The 20655-nt window shown below is 50.0% G+C and overlaps 1 protein-coding gene across 1 annotated transcript in view; it reads right to left on the bottom strand.

Annotated features, from left to right (window-relative positions):
* The window catches only part of LOC121268977 (parathyroid hormone/parathyroid hormone-related peptide receptor-like), a 100554-nt gene that overhangs the window by 28858 nt on the left and 51041 nt on the right, over positions 1-20655 (bottom strand). The gene's annotated exons all lie outside the window — the stretch shown is intronic.

The raw sequence follows: 20655 nt of genomic DNA, 5'->3' as shown, positions 1-20655 counted from the left end.
GAGTGTGTCAGTGTGTGTGTGTGTGTGGGGATATGAGAGTGTCAGTGTGTGTGTGTGGGGGGATATGAGAGTGTGTCAGTGTGTGTGTGAGTGTGTGGGGATATGAGAGTGTGTCAGTGTGTGTGTGAGTGTGTGGGGATATGAGAGTGTTTGAGTGTGTGTATTTGTGTGTGTGTGAGTGTGTCGGGATATGCGAGTGTGTCAGTGTGTGTGTGAGTGTTGGTATATGAGAGTGTGTCAGTGTGTGTGTGAGTGTGTGGGGTTATGAGAGTGTGTCAGTGTGTGTGAGTGTGTGGGGATATGAGGGTGTGTCAGTGTGTGTGTGAGTATATGTGTGACTGTGTGGGGATATGAGAGTGTGTCAGTATGTGTGAGCGTGTGGGGATATGAGAGTGTGTCAGTGTGTGTGTGGGTGTGTGGGGATATGAGAGTGTGTCAGTGTGTGTGAGTGTGTGGGGATATGAGAGTGTGTCAGTATGTGTGAGTGTGTGGGGATATGAGAGTGTGTGAGTGTGTGGGGATATGAGAGTGTGTCAGTGTGTGTCTGTGTGGTGATATGAGAGTGTGTCAGTGTGTGTGTGAGTGTGTGGGGATATGAGAGTGTCAGTGTGTGTGTGAGTCTGTGGGGATATGAGAGTGTGTGAGTGTGTGGGGATATGAGAGTGTGTCAGTGTGTGTGTGTGTGTGTGGTGATATGAGAGTGTGTCAGTGTGTGTGTGAGTGTGTGGGGATATGAGAGTGTCAGTGTGTGTGTGTAGGGGGATATGAGAGTGTGTCAGTGTGTGTGTGTCTGTGGGGATATGAGAGTGTGTCAGTGTGTGTGTGAGTGTGTGGGGATATGAGAGTGTGTCAGTGTGTGTATTTGTGTGTGTGAGTGTGTCGGGATATGCGAGTGTGTCAGTGTGTGTGTGAGTGTTGGTATATGAGAGTGTGTCAGTGTGTGTGTGAGTGTGTGGGGTTATGAGAGTGTGTCAGTGTGTGTGAGTGTGTGGGGATATGAGGGTGTGTCAGTGTGTGTGTGAGTATATGTGTGACTGTGTGGGGATATGAGAGTGTGTCAGTATGTGTGAGCGTGTGGGGATATGAGAGTGTGTCAGTGTGTGTGTGGGTGTGTGGGGATATGAGAGTGTGTCAGTGTGTGTGAGTGTGTGGGGATATGAGAGTGTGTCAGTATGTGTGAGTGTGTGGGGATATGAGAGTGTGTGAGTGTGTGGGGATATGAGAGTGTGTCAGTGTGTGTGTGTGTGGTGATATAAGAGTGTGTCAGTGTGTGTGTGAGTGTGTGGGGATATGAGAGTGTCAGTGTGTGTGTGAGTCTGTGGGGATATGAGAGTGTGTGAGTGTGTGGGGATATGAGAGTGTGTCAGTGTGTGTGTGTGTGTGTGGTGATATGAGAGTGTGTCAGTGTGTGTGTGAGTGTGTGGGGATATGAGAGTGTCAGTGTGTGTGTGTAGGGGTATATGAGAGTGTGTCAGTGTGTGTGTGTCTGTTTGGATATGAGAGTGTGTCAGTGTGTGTGTGAGTGTGTGGGGATATGAGAGTGTGTCAGTGTGTGTATTTGTGTGTGTGTGAGTGTGTTGGGATATGCGAGTGTGTCAGTGTGTGTGTGAGTGTGGGGATATGAGAGTGTGTCAGTGTGTGTGAGTGTGTGAGGATATGAGAGTGTGTCAGTGTGTGTGTGAGTGTGTGGGGATATGAGAGTGTGTCAGTGTGTGTGTGAGTGTGTGAGGTTATGAGAGTATGTCAGTGTGTATGAGTGTGTGGGGATATGAGAGTGTGTCAGTGTGTGTGTGAGTGTGTGTGGGGATATGAGAGTGTGTCAGTGTGTGTGAGTGTGTGGGGATATGAGAGTGTGTGAGTGTGTGGGGATATGAGAGTGTGTCAGTGTGTGCGTGTGTGTGTGGTGATATGAGAGTGTGTCAGTGTGTGTGTGAGTGTGTGGGGATATGAGAGTGTCAGTGTGTGTGTGTGGGGGGATATGAGAGTTTGTCAGTGTGTGTGTGAGTGTGTGGGGATATGAGAGTGTGTCAGTGTGTGTGTGAGTGTGTGGGGATATGAGAGTGTGTGAGTGTGTGTATTTGTGTGTGTGTGAGTGTGTCGGGATACGAGTGTGTCAGTGTGTGTGTGTGTGTGGTGATATGCGAGTGTGTCAGTGTGTGTGTGAGTGTGTGGAGTTATGAGAGTGTGTCAGTGTGTGTGTGAGTGTGTGGGGATATGAGAGTGTGTCAGTGTGTGTGTGAGTGTGTGGGGATATGAGAGTGCGTGAGTGTGTGTATATGTGTGTGTGTGAGTGTGTCGGGATATGCGAGTGTGTCAGTGTGTGTGTGAGTGTGGGGATATGAGAGTGTGTCAGTGTGTGTGTGAGTGTGTGGTGTTATGAGAGTGTGTCAGTGTGTGTGTGAGTGTGTGGGGTTATGAGAGTGTGTCAGTGTGTGTGTGAGTGTGTGGGGATATGAGAGTGTGTCAGTGTGTGTGAGCGTGTGGGGATATGAGAGTGTGTCAGTGTGTGTGTGAGTGTGTGTGGGGATATGAGAGTGTGTCAGTGTGTGTATGTGTGGGGATATGAGAGTGTGTGAGTGTGTGGGGATATGAGAGTGTGTCAGTGTGTGTGTGTGTGGTGATATGAGAGTGTGTCAGCGTGTGTGTGAGTGTGTGGGGATATGAGAGTGTCAGTGTGTGTGTGTAGGGGGATATGAGAGTGTGTCAGTGTGTTTGTGAGTCTGTGGGGATATGAGAGTGTGTCAGTGTGTGTGTGTGTGTGGGGATATGAGAGTGTGTCAGTGTGTGTATTTGTGTGTGTGTGAGTGTGTCAGGATATGCGAGTGTGTCAGTGTGTGTGTGAGTGTGTGGGGATATGAGAGTGTGTCAGTATGTGTTTGAGTATGTGGGGATATGAGAGTGTGTCAGTGTGTGTGAGTGTGTGGGGTTATGAGAGTGTGTCAGTGTGTGTGTGTGTGTGTGGGGATATGAGAGTGTGTCAGTGTGTGTGTGAGTGTGTGGGGTTATGAGAGTGTGTCAGTGTGTGTGTGAGTGTGTGTGTGACTGTGTGGGGATATGAGAGTGTGTCAGTATGTGTGAGCGTGTCGGGATATGAGAGTGTGTCAGTGTGTGTGTGAGTGTGTGGGGATATGAGAGTGTGAGTGTGTATGTGAGTGTGTGGGGATATGAGAATGTGTCAGTGTGTGTGAGAGTGTGTCAGTGTATGTGAGTGTGTCAGTGTGTGAAAGTGTGTCAGTGTGTGTGTGTGTGAGAGTGTGTCAGTGTTTGAGAGTGTGTCAGTGTGTGTGTGTGAGAGTGTGTCAGTGTGTGAGTGTGTGTGAGAGTGTGTGAGTGTGTGTGAGAGTGTGTCAGTGTGTGAGAGTGTGTGTGAGGGTCTGTCAGTGTGTGAGAGTGTGTCAGTGTGTGTGAGTGTGTGTGAGAATGTGTCAGTGTGTGTGAGTGTGTAGGGATATGAGAGTGTGAGTGTGTGTCAGTGTGTGTGTGAGAGCGTGTGTGTGAGTGTGTGTGTGTGTTTCCGAGGGCAGAATCTTCCTGTTGGTGTGTGAGTGTGGGCCCACATACTGATGCGTAAGATGATGCACGGTGACATTGGGTGAGCGTCCTGACATCACCGCGCACCTTCACGATATTTCATTGTGCAGGCATCGCAATGATCTCTGATACACATCCACCATTAATTAACGGGCCACTTAAGGCTCTTGAGGCAACAATTAATGCTGATTTTTTGGGGCCCGTACGATCTTCAGGAATTCTCACAGACACAACAGGCAGGCGGGTAGGAGACATTTGTATAAACTTCATCCATAGGCGGGATAAGAGGGGTCAGTGGGGTTGCGAATGTGCTCAGTCAGATATTTATTTTTGAAAGTTACTGAGACTTGCCTGTGTGAACAGAAATACTGCAAAACTCACACCAGCTGCTTGGACAGGAGTAGGTCAGCACTCTGCAGGGAAGATCCCTTTTGGGGGCCTGTAGATTTCAGGAAGCCTTCCCTTAGCCTGGGAATGGGAGTTGAGCTCTCCAATGGAGGCATCACCTCTGAGGAGGAAGGGAGGGCTACAAGGGGGAGGAGGCCAGGAGTCTACATTCAGCCACCTTTGGGAGGAGAGACACAGGCACAAGGGGCGCAGGGCCAAGAGGTTGTCCAAGGTGGAAGGGGCTGCAGAAGATGCCACTATCCTGCTGCCAGGGTTTACAGGCGGTGAAGCAGCTACCTCAATATGTCTGAGGTGCAGTGCCGAAGGAGGCTCTGTCTGTCAAGGGAGACAGTCAACTTTATCTGTCAGACGATTGGCCCTGAGATCTCCCCTGTGTGGGTGGACACTCCATGCCAGGGGCTCTGAAGCTCTCAGTTGCCCTCCTTCTATCCATCTGGCTCCTTCCAGGGCTCGGTGGGTGATCTTTGTGGTGTCTCCCAATCAGCTGTCCACACTTGTGTCAAGTAGGTTACAGACACTCTGTTCAGACAGACATTGACCTTCATCCACTTCCACTGGGACCAGGCAAGTCAGACACAGCGAGCCAGAGGCTTCGTGGCCATTGCTGGCTTCCCCCGTGTCCAGGGTGCACATGTGGCCATCAAGGCGCCAGCAGGTGAGCCCGGTGCCTTCGTCAACAGGAAGGGCTTCCACTCCATGAACATGCAGATAGTGTGTGATCACAGGATGCTGATTCTGCAAGTCTGTGCAAGGTACCCAGGCAGCTCCCACAACACCTACATCCTCAGACAGTCCCAGGTGCCGGGGCTCTTCAGTGCTCCAGCCCGGATGGATGGATGGATGACAAGGACTATCACCTCAGAAGGAGGCTCATGACACCTCTCCACCATCCAATAACAGAAGCTGAGCATCTGTATAATAGGAGCCACGGCTCCACAAGGGATGTGGTGGAGAGAACCATCGGTCTTCTCAAGATGCGCTTCTGATGCCTGGACCACTCAGGGGGTGCACTCCAGTACCCCCCAGATCGTGTCTCAGTGATAGTGGTTGCATCCTGCGCTCTCCACAATCTTGCACTGGAAAGGGGCGATGCTGTGGATGATGAAGATGTAGACGCAGTGTCTGCGGCTGCACACAATGAGTCCAGCAATGAGTCCGAGGATGAGCACGCACAGAGAAATGCTGAGGAGGTAGACGCTGACCTGCGGATACTCCAGGGAGGGAGGGACACCTTGGAGGCTTTAATCCAATGAACCTTCAGCTAGAACACCTCAGATGGATCTCCAACAAAAGCCTGTGCTGTAGGCTCCATATTCGATACCCGAGTGCTACATCTGCCTGGACTGGGACATTAACTAAGGGCCAAGTCAATAAAGCTCAATGTGACACAACAAACTCATAACATCATGGGTAACCGTCCACCTGCAGAGGAAAAGAGTCACCCTCAGCCACGGTCACATGTCTAAATTTAATGATATAACAAAATGATCTTAAGGAAACAAAACGACAAAGGTGTTAAACTAATCATGACCTCATTACAGGCAACACAAAAGCACCAGCGAGAAGCCCGTGGTGTGCCTAAGGTGCTTTCAATTTACGTTTCCAGGTGTTACATCTAGGCACTCCCCCTCACTGGCACTGGCACCTGAGCCAGCTGCTCACTGTGCTGACCTGTTGGCCTTGATGACCTTGGCAGACGTCCTCTGGCCCATGGACCCTGTGCTGGCCCCGCCTGGGAGGGAGCAGCCAGTTTCACAGCTGGCACCTCCCCAGTCACCGCAGCCTCATCGGATGCCACGGTCACTGGGAGAGGGGCAGAGGAGCTGCTGCCCACATCCGGAGCGCCCTGAGAGGAGCCCGCAGAGACGACAGGCAGCTGCTGTGCCGACGTGAGGTTGCTTCGTACCTCCCTGTTCATCGTAGATGGATGGGCACTGAGCTGGGAAACTTGGTATCCAGATCATCTCCCACCCTGGCACTGACCAGCTGAGGTCAATGCCTATGTGAGGGTTTGCTGGTCCAAGCACATCCCCAGAAAGCCCTGATTGTTCTCTTGGAGGAGCCTCTCCATGAGAGTCACCACTCTCTCCATGGAGGAAGCATGGCGCTCGGCCATGAGGCTCACTGCATTGGCGAGTCATAGAGGTCTACAGCACAGAAAAAGGCTCTTTGGCCCATCAAGTCTGTCCCAGTCAAACATGTACCTAACTAATCTAATCCAATTTTCCAGTACTAGGCCTACAGTCTTGTATGTCATGGCATCACATCCAAATACTTCTTAAATGTTATGAGGGTTTCTGTCTCTATCACCCTTTCAGGCAGTGAGTTCCAGATTCCCACCACCCTCTGGGTGAAAAAATTCTTCCTCACATCCCCTCTAAACCTCCTGCCCCTTACCTTGAATCTATGCCCGCTGGTTATTGATCCCTCCACCAAGGGGAAAAGTTCCTTCCTGTCTACCCTATCTATGCCCCTCATCATTTCATATACCTATCCAAGTGTCCGTATGGGCTCCTCCACCATGGAGACCAAGCCAAGCAGAGCCTCATGTATCTCACCCAGATCCTCCCACACACCCTGCTGGACTAATTCTAATTCCCACCGAGGTGCCAGTATCTGAGTATCTGTGCTGGTGCCTGCCAGGCAGAGATGGTGTGACGCTGGCAGGTCCAAGACTTCAGGGCCCTCAGGTGAGGGAGGGGGCCCCTGTGCCTCCTCCTCCCGGTCCTGCTCCGATGATGCTGAAAGAAATAACAAGGATATTTGATTAGTTAAAGTGGTGACAATGTCAATGTGTATCCCTGTCCCCTGGATCATTATGTGCTTATCTTTCCATAAGCAATGGTCAACCCATGTTGCAAACTTCAATCACTGAACATTCAGCAGTGTCATGGCTGCTGGGAGAACAATGGTGACCTCAGTGCTGGGCAAACACACCTGCCCGTGGCACCCCAGCCTCACCGACACCTGGGACCTGGGCGCATGGCATCTCTCCAGATCGAGGGCCTCCTGCTCGAACCTGGTGATGATGGCCAACTGGGCCGGCCCTCCGCCAGTCCTCACCCGCTCGGCGGCATTATGAATATTCTTCTCCTGAAAAGCTACTTGTACCTGGAATCTCTTCACTCACGGCCCACCCCAACCAGAGTGGGACATTGCAGGGCTCCAGACCCTCCTCACTCTGCAGCTGCCGAACACTCACACAAAGATTCCAGGCCTGTCCCCCACTCCTCCCCCCCAGCCCCCAATCCCATTGGCCAAATGCTGCCTTAACCTTCCATAGCAAGGAGGCGCAAGCACGTAGAGCGCAGAGGGCAGCAGGTCGACTGGTGCCAACACCACCTTGAAGCTCCCCTCCCAGCATCTCATCACCCTGACTTGGACATGTCCTGGAGTTCCAGCTCTGTGCCCAGGTACAGCTCCTCCAGGTTGACCCCAAAACAGTCATGTGGGTCTCAGTGTACCACATGCTGCGCGGGCAGAACCCATCTCTTCACCACCCTCTCAGGATGACCTCAGCATGGGTAATATCTGCTGGCCCACCCAGCGAAGGACACATGCCGTCAATGATTTGATGCAGTAACTGCACTCAGAGTTGGGGGGGGGGAGCAGTGGGGGGTGGGGGAAAGCCTACCTGCTAGGTTCACTGACCAATGCCAACATGGTGCTCGCCACTCCTGAGCACAAGGGGTTGTTGAAGCGCTTGCGACACTGGATCCAGTTGCTCTGCACCACGTTGTGGGAGCTCACCACCTCCACCACCTCCTCCCAGGCACGTTTGGTCATGTGGGGGGGCCTCCTCCTCCCATCCTGGGGTACGAGGACCTCCCACCGTTCAGCCACCTCCTCGAGGAGGGCAGCAAGGCAATCGTCTGAGAAACAAGGGGCACAGTGGCCCCCCCTTGCCCCACCTCCCATGCCTGGCCTGCTCACCAGCAGCGCTCTGGGGAACCCTTCTGCTGGCCGTGGTCGAGCCTTTTAAAACAGGCGGCTGGCTCACCATTGGACCCGGCAGTTATAGCAGTCGCTCCGCACCCCCCGCCCACTCCCACTGTCCTCAGGAGCCGCCCACGTCAAATGGCAGCGCGGACCCGATCGTGGGTGACAGTGGGGTCCCCCGCCTGCCTGCATCCACCCGCACCCACCCACACCCACCCGCACCCACTTCCACCCACCCGCACCCACCCGCACCCACCCACACCCACCCACACCCACCCGCACCCACCTACACCCACCCGCATCCACCCGCACCCACCTACACCCACCCACACCCACCCGCACCCACCTACACCCACCCGCATCCACCCGCACCCACCCACACCCACCCACACCCACCCGCACCCACCTACACCCACCCGCACCCACCCACACCCACCCGCACCCACCCACACCCACCCACACCCACCCGCATCCACCCACACCCACCCACACCCACCCACACCCACCCACACCCACCCGCACCCACCTACACCCACCCGCATCCACCCACACCCACCCGCACCCACCCACACCCACCCGCACCCACCCGCATCCACCCACACCCACCTACACCCACCTACACCCACCTACACCCACCTACACCCACCCACACCCACCCGCACCCACCTCCACCCACCCGCATCCACCTCCACCCACCCGCATCCACCTCCACCCACCTACACCCACCTACACCCACCCGCACCCACCTACACCCACCCGCATCCACCCGCACCCACCTACACCCACCCACACGCACCCACACCCACCTCCACCCACCCACACCCACCCACACGCACCCACACCCACCTCCACCCACCCACACCCACCCCCACCCACCCACACCCACCTCCACCCACCTCCACCCACCCGCATCCACCTCCACCCACCCGCATCCACCTCCACCCACCTACACCCACCCGCACCCACCCGCATCCACCCACACCCACCCACACCCACCTCCACCCACCTCCACCCACCCGCATCCACCTCCACCCACCCGCATCCACCTCCACCCACCCGCATCCACCTCCACCCACCTACACCCACCCACACCCACCCGCATCCACCCGCACCCACCTCCACCCACCTACACCCACCTACACCCACCTACACCCGCTGCTGCACAGCCTGCCCGACAAGCAGAAAATTGTGACCATGGTGTGTGTGTGGGTGCAGGAGTATGTGTGTGAGACTGTGTGTACATATGGGAAATATTGCAGATCACAGTGTGTGGAATGGGTTGAATTCTGCACTCACACTTTAGCCGTGGCCAGCAACAGCAATGCTGTCAAAGATTCCGGCCCTGGCCTGTCATTGGACAATCCACGGTCCTCATCATGGCCTTACTGTATTGATGTTAAAATCTTCATCCTGGTTTTCAAATGCTATCACTCTGCTCCATTTCTGTAACCAATAACCTAACCCTAACCCTAACTCTTCCTACATCATAGCTTGCACCCTCTACTCATCTGGATGTGCCCTCCCCCCATCTCAACACACCCCCACCCACAGCCCCCCACCCCTCAACCCCATCTGTCCCCTGTAGCTTCCTCAGCCCCAACCCAAACCCCCGGCTCCCAGTTTTACACCATTTGACTGTGGTCTTCTCCTCCCTAAACTCCTACCCCTGCTCCCTCTCTTCCTTTCAAACATTTCCACAAAATTGACCTCAACAACTGTGCCTCCCCTCACTGGTCCCTGTTATGTGGATACACCTGCTTGCTGCCCATTCAACTGCTCCCAGTTTCTGACAGATAGTGAAGGGAATATGCTAATGATATGTGCAGAGATATGTGAGGGAACATGAATATCATGGCCATGAAAGGCCTTTCAGCAATAGACTCTGTGAAAGGAATCATGTGGTGATCGATAAAATGCTGTGTAAAATCTTAATCGATCAGCTAAACTGCAAGTTGACAACTGCCCTGGGATGGGTGGTTGATGCAAAGAGTTCACTCCAAATGGTTGAAGAATATAGTCCCTATCAATTAGTCTGTGGGTGAAATCCCAAATTGCCTTCTATTCTGTGTGTTAGTCCTACTGCTCTAGAAGTTACTACAATTAGTTCAATTTCTTCTGCACATTTGAATGTTTTACACGCATGGAGACAGGCTGAGGTCACGGAGAAAACGCCAAGAGCACTGAGACAATCTGAGACAGAATTTAATTCAGGAAGTTTGGTGAATTATAAAAGAGGAGATCATAGTGAATGGAAAGGCCTTGGCAGGTCATGATGGTAAGACAGTACTTATCAAACATGGTAATCAAACTGTTAAAGTCCATTATAATTAATTGGAATTAATGATAGAATCTCATACTCTGAACAGCTGATAGAAGTAAACAAGATGCTGTGTATCTCAGATGCCCACGTGTTTTATGATGCAGATCCTGAGGAGCAGAATACAGTAGCTCAAGGGCTGGGTATTGATAATGTGAGTGATCCTGACACACAGAACAGAGAATTCACACCCAAAGGTCAAATGCGGGTACTCAGGTGACATGTATTCCAGAGCAGTCCAGTGATTGGAGGATTGGCAGAGGTGGGAGGAAAAGCTACTGACAAGTTTAAATATTGATAAATGTTCAGGATGATGAGCAGGAAGTGATGTCCATGGATGGGCAGAATGAACTGAAGGAGTGGGGAGTAAGCTTAAACAGATTGCACAATGAAGGGAGATCTACAGGACAGTCTCTGAACAGAATTAGAAGCAGAAGTTCTCATGATTGTAAAGTTTCTGTGGGGATAACTTGGGGATAAACTAAAAAGAGAGGCAAGGTAAAAGGGCTTAGAAAGCTGGAGAGGGTTTGGAATTTATTCCGAGGTACCAGGTAAGGGGCAACCAGCTTTGCCACTCACGTGGATTTGTATTGAAAAAGTCCTTGCAAATGAGGCATATATAAGCCTAAAGTGAAGCACATTGCTGGGAGTTTTGAAGAGTGACTGGGTGATCCAGATGTTAGAGTGGATGCTCCCACAGCTGGAAAGGTAATTTTGAAAACCTTTTTAGCTCTTTTGTCCACATATTCATTGGAGTACGGATTTCTGGACATAAAAGCTGCATTTCTAAAACCAATCAAAGAAGCAGCAAGTGCAGGAGGACAATTATGGAAATTAAGCAAAATGCATCTCTGGCCTGAATGATGCTTCCAAGGTGTGGTAATTATCCATGGCATCTGTTTTGCTGAAAATACATTGTGTTCGATTAAAAGCAGATCCTGCAATGTTTTATTGGTATCATAAAGAAACACTGTCGGCATCTGCACAATGCATGTCGATGATTTCTTATGGGGTGGTACCGCAGGATTATGGGGTGGTACCGCAGGATTTGAGAAGCGTGTTATTAATAAGATTGGGGTAGGATTTAAAATTGGGAGTCAGCCTGATGGAGATTTTAAGATATTAAGCAGAGTAAGTCTGAACTAACTTTAAAACAACAGTTCCGATGAAGGGTCATACGGACTCGAAACATTAAAAGTGTTCCTCTCCGCAGATGCTGTCAGACCTGCTGAGCTTTTCCAGCTATTTTTGGTTTTGTTTAAAACAAGAGTCTTGTTTAGTGAGTGTTGCTCCAATGTAGGTTAAACATGCTGATGTTAATCATGATGATGTTGTATCTAAACAAGAGACAGAGCAATTGTGAAGAAACTATCAGATTGTTTTATAAAATTGTTTTATATAGGAAGAAATTGTTAGGGGTCCTAGAAAAAGGGGAATCTTATAATGTTTTGTTCAGAATACAGAGATTATTTATTTAATTTGTTTTGAACTTTTAGCTGTGCATATTAACTCTAATTTTAATTAAAGAAAGACAAGGAAGTCTGTTAATTGTATATTAATTGTGTTTAATTTTGTGTAGATAGTGGGCATTAACTGGGTATTCACATGAGCTCCCCATAAATGGAGGCAGACTAAAACCGTGTTTGTTGGGTTAGGAGGTATGTATAAACATACAAGATATGAATTAGTAGCGGGCGTAGGACATTCCGACATTCGCTATTCAATAAGATCATGGCAGATCTGATTGTGGCTTCACCTCCACATTCCCACCTACCTCCCATATCTTTTGACCCCCTTGTCAGTCAAATCTCTATCTATCTCTGCCTTTAAAATATTCAATGACCCGCCTCCAGCCCTTTCTTGGGAAGAGAATTCCAAAGACTCATGAGTCTCTGAGAGAAAACCCTTCTCCTCATGTCTTACTTTAAACTGTGACCCCCCCTAGTTCTAATTTCTCCTTTTAGCACCACCTTGTCAAGTCTGCTCAGGGTCTTATGGGCAGAATATTCTGGTTGGCGAGGGCGGCAGAGTGGGAGCAGGTGTGGGTGGACGCGGACCTGATAGCCGCTCGCGATCAGGTCCGCACCGCCATTTTATGTGGGTGGGCCAATTAAGGCCCACCCAGTGTACTTCACGTCTCCGGTGCATGGCGGGTGTGGGTGGGTGGCAGCAATGTGGTGCAGAGCAACTGGATCCAGTGTCACAAGCGCTTCAACAACCCCTTGTGCTCGGGAAGGGCGAGCACCATGTTGGCATTGGTCAGTGAACCCAGTGGGTAGACTTTCCCCCCTGGCAAACACTAACCCCCCACTCTGAGTGCAGTTACTGCATCGAATCATTGACAGCATGTGTCCTTCGCTGGGTGGGCCAGCAGATATTGCCCATGCCGAGATCACCCTGAGAGGGTGGTGAAGAGATGGGTTCTGCCCGCGCAGCATGTGGTACACTGAGATCCACATGACTGGTATAGGGGCAACCTGGAGGAGCTGCACATGGGCACAGAGCTGGAACTCCAGGACATGTCCAAGTCAGGGTGCTGAGATGCTGGGAGGGGAGCTTCAAGGTGACGTGGCAATGAACCATCTGCTGCCCTCTGCGTTCCACGTACTATGGAAGGTTAGACTGTGCGGTGCCTAATGTGATGTCGGCAGCATGTGGTCAAGAGGTTGGGGGGGGAGGTTTGGGGGACATGCCTGGCATCTTTGTGTGAGTGTTCGGAAGCAGCAGGGTGAGGAGGTACCGGAGCCCTGCAATGTCCCACTCTGATTGGGGTGGGCCGTGCGTGAAGAGAGTCCAGGCACAGGTAGCATTAATCAATGCTCATTTCTCATTTTCAGGAGAAGAATGCTCATAACGTGGCAGAGTGGGTGAGGACTGGCGGTGCCCAGGCGCAGATCGCCACTCTTAGCCGCTTCGAGCAGGAAGCCCTGGAGAGGTGCCATGTGTCCAGGTCCAGCAGTGTCGGTGAGGCTGGGATGCCATGGCCAGGTATTTATGCCCAGCAGTGAGGGCACCATTGTTCTCCCAACAGCCATGGTACAGCTGAACGTTCAATGATTGAAGTTTGCAACATGGGTTGACCATTGGTTATGGAAGGATGAGCACATAATGATCCGGGGGACTGGGATGCACATTGACATTGTCTCCACGTTAACTGATCCACTCTCCTTGTTCTTCCTTTCAGCATCATCAGAGCAGAGCCGGGAGGAGGAGCAGCAGAGGTCCCCTCTCACACCTGAGGGCCCTGAAGTCTCACCAGCGTCACACCATCTCTGCCAGGCAGGCACCAGCACAGATACTAGCACCTCAGTGGGAATTACAAAAACTTTGGCTAGTGTCCCAGGGCACAGTGATGAGGGCACTTCACACTCACTGGAGGAGCTGGCAGGGACAGAGTGTGCCCATGGTGCCAGCAGCTGGAGGACTGCAGGGGACCAGGAACATGCTCAGTTGGTGCCTGATGATGTGCCTCTGGAGTCATCTGTGATGCAGCAGCTACAGGAAATGTGGCCAGGTGTGTGGGAGCATCTGGGGGAGACACATCAGGCTATGCTTGGCTTGGTGTCCGTGGTGGAGGGGTCTACGCGGACAATCGCTGAAGCAATGAGCCTCATAGCCGAGCGCCAGGCATCCTCCATGGAGAGAGTGGCGACTCTCATGGAGAGGCTCCTGGGGATGCGCTCGGACCAGCAAGCCCTCACATTGATATTGACTTCAGCTGGTCAGTGCCAGTGTGGGAGATGGTTTGGGCATTAACATTCCCAGCTCGGTGCCCATCTATCCACGGTGAGCAGGGAGGTCCGAAGCGACATCACACTGTGCAGCAGCTGCCTGGCATCTCTGCGGGCACCTCTCAGGGCGCTCCGGATGAGGGCAGCAGCTCCTCAGCCCCTCTCCCAGTGACCGTACCATCCAGTGAGGCTGCGACGACTGGGGAGGTGCCAGCTGTGAAATTGGCTGCTCCCTCCCAGGCGGGGCCAGCACAGGCTCCACAGGCCAGAGGACAATCGCCAAGGTCATCGAGGCCAACAGGACAGCAGGGTCAGCAGGCTGTCTCAGATACCACTCCCAGCGAGGGGACAGCACCAAGACATAGCACCTGGAAACGTAAACATGAGGCACCTTAGGCACACCATGGGGCTTTTGTGTTGGCCCAAGATGAGGTCATTATGATTTGTTTTGATTTCTAACACTTTTGTCTTTTTTTTTGCCTAAGTTTCCTTGCTTGACATATTAAATTCAGACATGTCACCATGGCTGAGGGTGCCTCGATTCTTTTGCATGTGGATGGTTTCCAAAACTGTAATGAGTGTTTTGTTGGACATTCAGCTTTATTAACAAGGTCCTTAGTGACTGTTCCTAACCAGGCAAATTTTGCACTTAGGTATTGAGTGCGGAGCCTGCAGCCCAGGCTTGCCCTGGAGGTCCATCTGTGATGTTCTAGCTGAAGGTCATTGGATTAAAGCCTCTCGAGTGTCCCTGCCTCCCTGGAATATGCCTGGGTCAGCGTCTACCCCCTCAGCATTTCCCTCTGTGTGCTCATCCTCAGATTCATCATGTGCAGCCGCAGCCACTGTGTCTACATCTTCATCGTCCACTGTGTCCCCCCTTTCCAGCATAAGCAGCATGCTCCCACTATCACCGAGACACGATCTCGGGGGTACTGGAATGTGCCCCAAGCGGTCCAGGCATCGGAAGCGCATCTTGAGAAGACCAAATGTTCTCTCCACCGCCGCCCTTGTGGTACCCTGGCTCCTATTGTACCGCTGCTCAGCTTCTGTTCTTGGATGGTGGAGAGGAGTCATGAGCCACCTTCTGAGGGGATAGCCCTTGTCACCCAGCAGCCAACCATCCAGCCGGGCTGGAGCACTGAAGAGCCCCAGCACCTGGGACTGTCTGAGGATGTAGGCATCATGGGAGCTGCCTGGGTATCTTGCACAGACTTGCAGAATCTGCATCCTGTGATCACACACTATCTGCACATTCATGGAGTGGAAGCCCTTCCTGTTGACGAAGGCACCGGGCTCACCTGCTGGCACCTTGATGGCCACATGTGTACAGTCTATAGCACCTTGGACACGGGGGTAGCCAGCAATGGCCGTGAAGTCTCTGGCTCACTGTGTCTGGTTTGCCTGGTCCCAGCGGAAGTGGATGAAGGTCAATGCCCATCTGAACAGAGCGTCTGAAACCTGTTTGACACAAGTGTGGACAGTTGATTGGGAGACACCACAAAGATCACCCACTGAGCCCTGGAAGGAGCCAGAGGCATAGAAGTTGAGGGCAACTGTGAGCTTCAGAGCCGCTGGCATGGGGTGTCCACCCACACAGTTAGGGGAGATCTCAGGGCCAATCATCTGCCATTTAGAGGTGACTGTCTCCCTTGAGAGTTGGAGCCTCCTTCGGCACTGCACCTCAGACATATTGAGGTAGCTGCTTCGCCGCCTGTAAACCCTGGCAGCAGGATAGTGGCATCTTCTGCAGCCCCTTCCACCTTGGACAACCTCTTGGCCCTGCACCCCTTGTGCCTGCGCCTGGCCTCCCAAAGGTGGCTCCCCTGGAGGCTGATTGTCCACTCCTGGCCTCCTCCTTATTTTATCCCTCCCTTCCTCCTCAGAGGAGCTGCCTCCAGTGGAGAGTTCAGCTCCCATTCCCAGGCTAAGGGGAGGCTTCCTGAAACCTGCAGGCCCAGAAAAGATTCCTCACTGCAGAGTGCTGACCTGAAGGTTGAGTCCAGAGAAAGCAGCTGGGATGTGTTTTAAAGTACTGCAGATCACACAGGCGAGTTTCAATAACTTTGAAAAATAAATACTTGACTGTGCACACTCACGACCCCAGTGACCCCGCTTATCCCACCCGTGGATGAGGTTTATACAAATGTCTCCTACCTGCCTGCCCGATGCGCCCGTGCGCTGACCCGAAGATCGCACAGGCCCCGAAAAATCACCATCGATTGGTGAGTCAAGGGCCTTAAATGGCCCGTTAATTAATGGCGGGTGTGCATCGGACATCATGGTGCATCTGCCCACTGAAATATCACGATGGGGCGCGGTGACATAGGGACGCTCGCCCGACTTCACCGCGCGGTGACACAGGGACGCTCGCCCGACTTCACCACGCGGTGACATAGGGACGCTCACCCGACTTCACCGTGCGTCATTTTACATGCTGAAGTGCGGGGCCTGAACCCCACACACCAGAAAATTCTGCCCTATGTGTTTCAATAAGGTGACCTCTCATTCTTTTAAATTCCAATGGACACAGGCCCAACTTGTCCAACCTTTCCTCATAAGATAAACCATCACCAAACCTCACCCCACCATCCTAGCTATCAGTCCAGTGAACCTTCTTTGAACTGCTTCTAATGCATTTATATCCTTTCGTAAATAAGGAGACCAAAACTGTACACAGTAGTCCAGGTGTGGTCTCACCAACACTACAAAACTGTAGCAAAACTGTAGCTTCCCCTTGTGGGAGAAACTAGAACTCGGGGGGCACAGTTTAAAATAAGAGATGAGGGGAAACGTTTTCTCTGAGAGAGTCGTGAGTCTTTGGAACTCTCTTCCCAAGAAAGCGGAAGAGGCAGGGTCATTGAGTATTTTTAAAGCACATAAAAGAATGCTTTTATATTCCTGCTTTTATATTCCATTCCTCTTGCAACAAACGCCAACATTCCACTTGCTTTCCTAACCACTTGCTGTACCTGCATATAAACTTTTTGTGATTCATGCACCAGGACACCCAGATCCCTCTGTACCTCAGTTCTGTAATCTCTCTCCATTTAAATAACAAGCTGCTTTTCTATTCTTCCTGACACAGTGAACAGGTTCACATTTTCCCACATTATACTCCATCTGCCAAATTTTTGCCCACTCCCTTAACCTATCCATATTACTTTGCAGGCTCTTGTGACTTTTTCATAACTTACTTTCCTACCAATCTTTGTGTCATCAGTAAATTTAACTACCACACCTTTGAAGCCTTCATCGAAGTCAAGGTCCTCAGCTCCTGCAACTGTACAACCGTAATCAGGTTCTTGCAAGCTGTGTGGACAAGCGGGGACTGCAAGGAGGACTAATGAACTAACCATGGCACCGTGGTACAGGGAGCCATTCAAGTGGGGGGAGGAAATGGGAGCGTAGTAGTGGCAGGGGACAGTATAATTAGGGGAGTAGATACTGTTCTCTGCAGCCGTGAGATGAGCCCCGAAGGCTGTGTTGTCTGCCCGGTGCCAGGGTTAAGGACATCTCCTCAGGGCTGGAGAGGAACTTGGAGTGGGAGGGGAGAGATCCAGTTGTCGTTGTCCACGTTGGTACCAACAACATTGATAGGACTAGAAAGGAGGTTCTGCTGAAAGAATTTGAACAGTTAGCAGCTAAATTAAAAAGCAGAACCTCCAAGGTAATAATGTTGGGATTACTACCTGAGCCACAGGCAAATTGGCATAGGGTAAATAAAGTCAAGGAGTTAAATGTGTGGCTCAAGATTGGTGTGGGAGGAATGGCTTTCAGTTCATGGGGCACTGGCACCAATACTGGGGTAGAAGGGAGCTGTTCTGCTGGGATGGGCTTCATTCGAACCATGCTGGGACCAGTGTCCTGGCGAATCAAATAACTAGGGCTGTAGAGAGGGATTTAAGCTAAATGGGGGGGGAAGGTTCTGGAAAGGGGATACATAGGCTTACAAAGCAAAAGGGTATGGCAGCCTTGCAGGGCAGCTATTTAGGTAATGATAGGAAGGGACAGAGTTTACAAACATAAATAAACAGCAGCAAATAGGATCAGAGGGAGAAAAAATGGTAAAAAGGCAAAATTAATGGCACAAATAGAGGTTAATGGGTATGATCTTATAGCCATTATGAAGACATGGTCACAAGGAGATCAAAGCTGGGAACTAAATATTCAGGGGTATCTGACTTTTCAAAAGTTCAGGCATAGAGGAAAGTGTGATGGGGTAGTCTTGTTAGTATGAGATGGAATAAGTCTTGGATAGGAAGATATAGAATCCATATGGGTGGAGGCAAGAAATAACAAGGGGAAGAACACACTGGTGGGAGTAGTCCATAGGTCCCCGAACAGTAGCTATGCCATAGGACAGAAAATAAATCAAGAGATAATGAAGGCATATTAAAAAGGCAGTACATTAATCATGGGTGACTTTAATCTTCATGTAGATTGGGAAAATCAAATTAGTAGAGGTATCAACTAGCAAGAATTCATAGCGTGTATTTGGAACAGTTTCCAAGCATAATATGTTGTGGATCCAACCAGGGACCAGGCTATTTTGGATCTGGCAATGTGTAATGAGGCAGGTTTAATAAATGATCTCAGAAACAGTGACCATAACATGGTAGAATTTAGCATTCAGTTTGAGAGTGAGGAACTTGGGTCAGAAACAACTGTGCTAAACTTAAATAAGGGTAATTACAAAGGAATAGGGGCAGAGTTGGCTGGAGTGGACTGGGAAAGGAGTTTAGCAGAAAAGACGATTGATGAACAATAACAGACATTTAAGAAAATAGTTCATGACTCACAACAAAGATATATCCAAGTGAGGAAGGATTCTAGGAAAGTGATAAACTAACCATGGTTAACCAAGGGAGTTAAGGATAATACTAAATTGAAAGAAAAACATACAATGTGGCAAAAATTAATGGTAAGCCAGAGGATTGGGAAAGTTTTAAAAGCCAACAAAAGATGACCAAAGAAAATAAAAAGGGAGAAAATAAACTTTGAGGGTAAACTAGCAAGTAATATAAAAACAGACAGTAAGAGCTTCTTTAAATATATAAAAAGGAAGAGAGAGATTAAAGTGAGCATAGGCCCCTTAGAGAAGGAGGCTGGGGAAATAATAATGGGGAACCAGGAAATGGCAGAGGAGTTGAATAAATACTTTGCATTAGTCTTCACGGTAGAAGATACTAATAACATACTAAATAATCAATGGGCAAAAGGAGGAAGGGGGAAGGAAATAAATGTAATAGCTATGGCTAAAGAAAAAGTACTAGGGAAACTAATGGTGCTAAAGGCTGATAAGTCCCCTGGACCTGATGGGTTGCATTCTAGGATATTAAAGAAAGTAGCTACAGAGATAGTGGATGCACTGGTAGTAATCTTCCAAGAATTCTTAGATTCTGGAAAAGTCCCAGAAGACTGGAAAACTGCCAACGTATCACCCTTATTCAAAAAGGGAGAGAGACAAAAAGCAGGTAACTATCGGCCAATTAGCTTAACATCTGACATCAGGAAAATGTTAGAGTCTATAAGACAGGATGTAATAGCAGAGCATTTAGAAATGCAAATATAATCAAGCCCAGTCAGCATGGTTTCATGAAGAGGAAATCATGCCTGACAAATTTATTGGAATTCTTTGAGGAGGTAACAAGCAGGATAGATAATGGGGAACAAGTAGACGTAATAGATTTGGATTTCCAAAAAGTGTTTGATAAGGTATCACACATAAGGCTACCTAATAAGATAAGAGCCCATGGTGCTGGGTGTAGTATGTTAGCACTGATAGAGGATTGTCTAACTAATAGAAGACAGAGAGCTGGGATAAGGGGGATATTTTCAGGATGGCAACCTGTAACTAGTGGAGTGCCACAGGGATTAGTGCTGGGGCCACAATTACTTACAATATATAATCATGATTAGATGAGGGAAGTGGATGTACTGTCACCAAGTTTGCAGATGACACAAAAATAGATGGGAAGGCAAGAGGTGAGAATGACCCAAAGCGTCTACTAAGAGAGTGGGCAAAAACTTGGCAGATGGAATATAATGTGGGAAAATGTGAGGTTATGCACTTTGGCAGGAGGAATAGAGGAGCTGAATATTATTTAAATGGAGAAAGACTGCAGAAAGCTGCAGCACAGAGGGATTTGGGGGTCCTTGTACATGAATCTCAAAAAGCTAATATACAAGTTCAGCAGATAATAGGAAAGAAAATGGAATGTTGGCCTTTATTTCAAAGGGAATGGAGTATAAAAATAGGGAAGTCTTGCTGAAACTATACAATTAGACCACATCAAGAATACTGTGAACAGTTTTGGTCCCCATATCTAAGGAAAGATATATTGGCATTGGAGGCAGTCCAGAGAAGGTTCACTAGGTTGATCCCGGGTATGGAGGGATTTTTTTTATGAGGAGGGGTTGAGTAGGTTGGGCCTGTACTCAGTGGAGTTTAGAAGAATGAGAGGCGACCTTATTGATACATATAAGATTTTTAGGGGGCTTGACAGGGTAGATGCTGAGAGTTTGTTTCCCCTTGTGAGAGAGTCAAAGGCCAGAAAACATAATCTCAGAGTAAGGGGTCACCCATTTAAGATCGTGATGAGGAATTTCTTCTCTCGGGGGTAGTGAATCTGTGGAATTCTTTACCGCAGAGGGCTGTAGAGGCTGGGTCATTAAGTATATTCAAGGTGAGGTAGACAGGTTTTTAATCAGTAAGGAAATCAAGGGAAA

This window comes from Carcharodon carcharias, chromosome 23 (assembly GCF_017639515.1).
Source record: "Carcharodon carcharias isolate sCarCar2 chromosome 23, sCarCar2.pri, whole genome shotgun sequence".
Lineage (NCBI taxonomy): Eukaryota > Metazoa > Chordata > Chondrichthyes > Lamniformes > Lamnidae > Carcharodon > Carcharodon carcharias.
The sequence above is the reverse complement of the archived record's forward strand: the minus strand, read 5'-3'. Positions and strand labels throughout refer to the sequence as shown.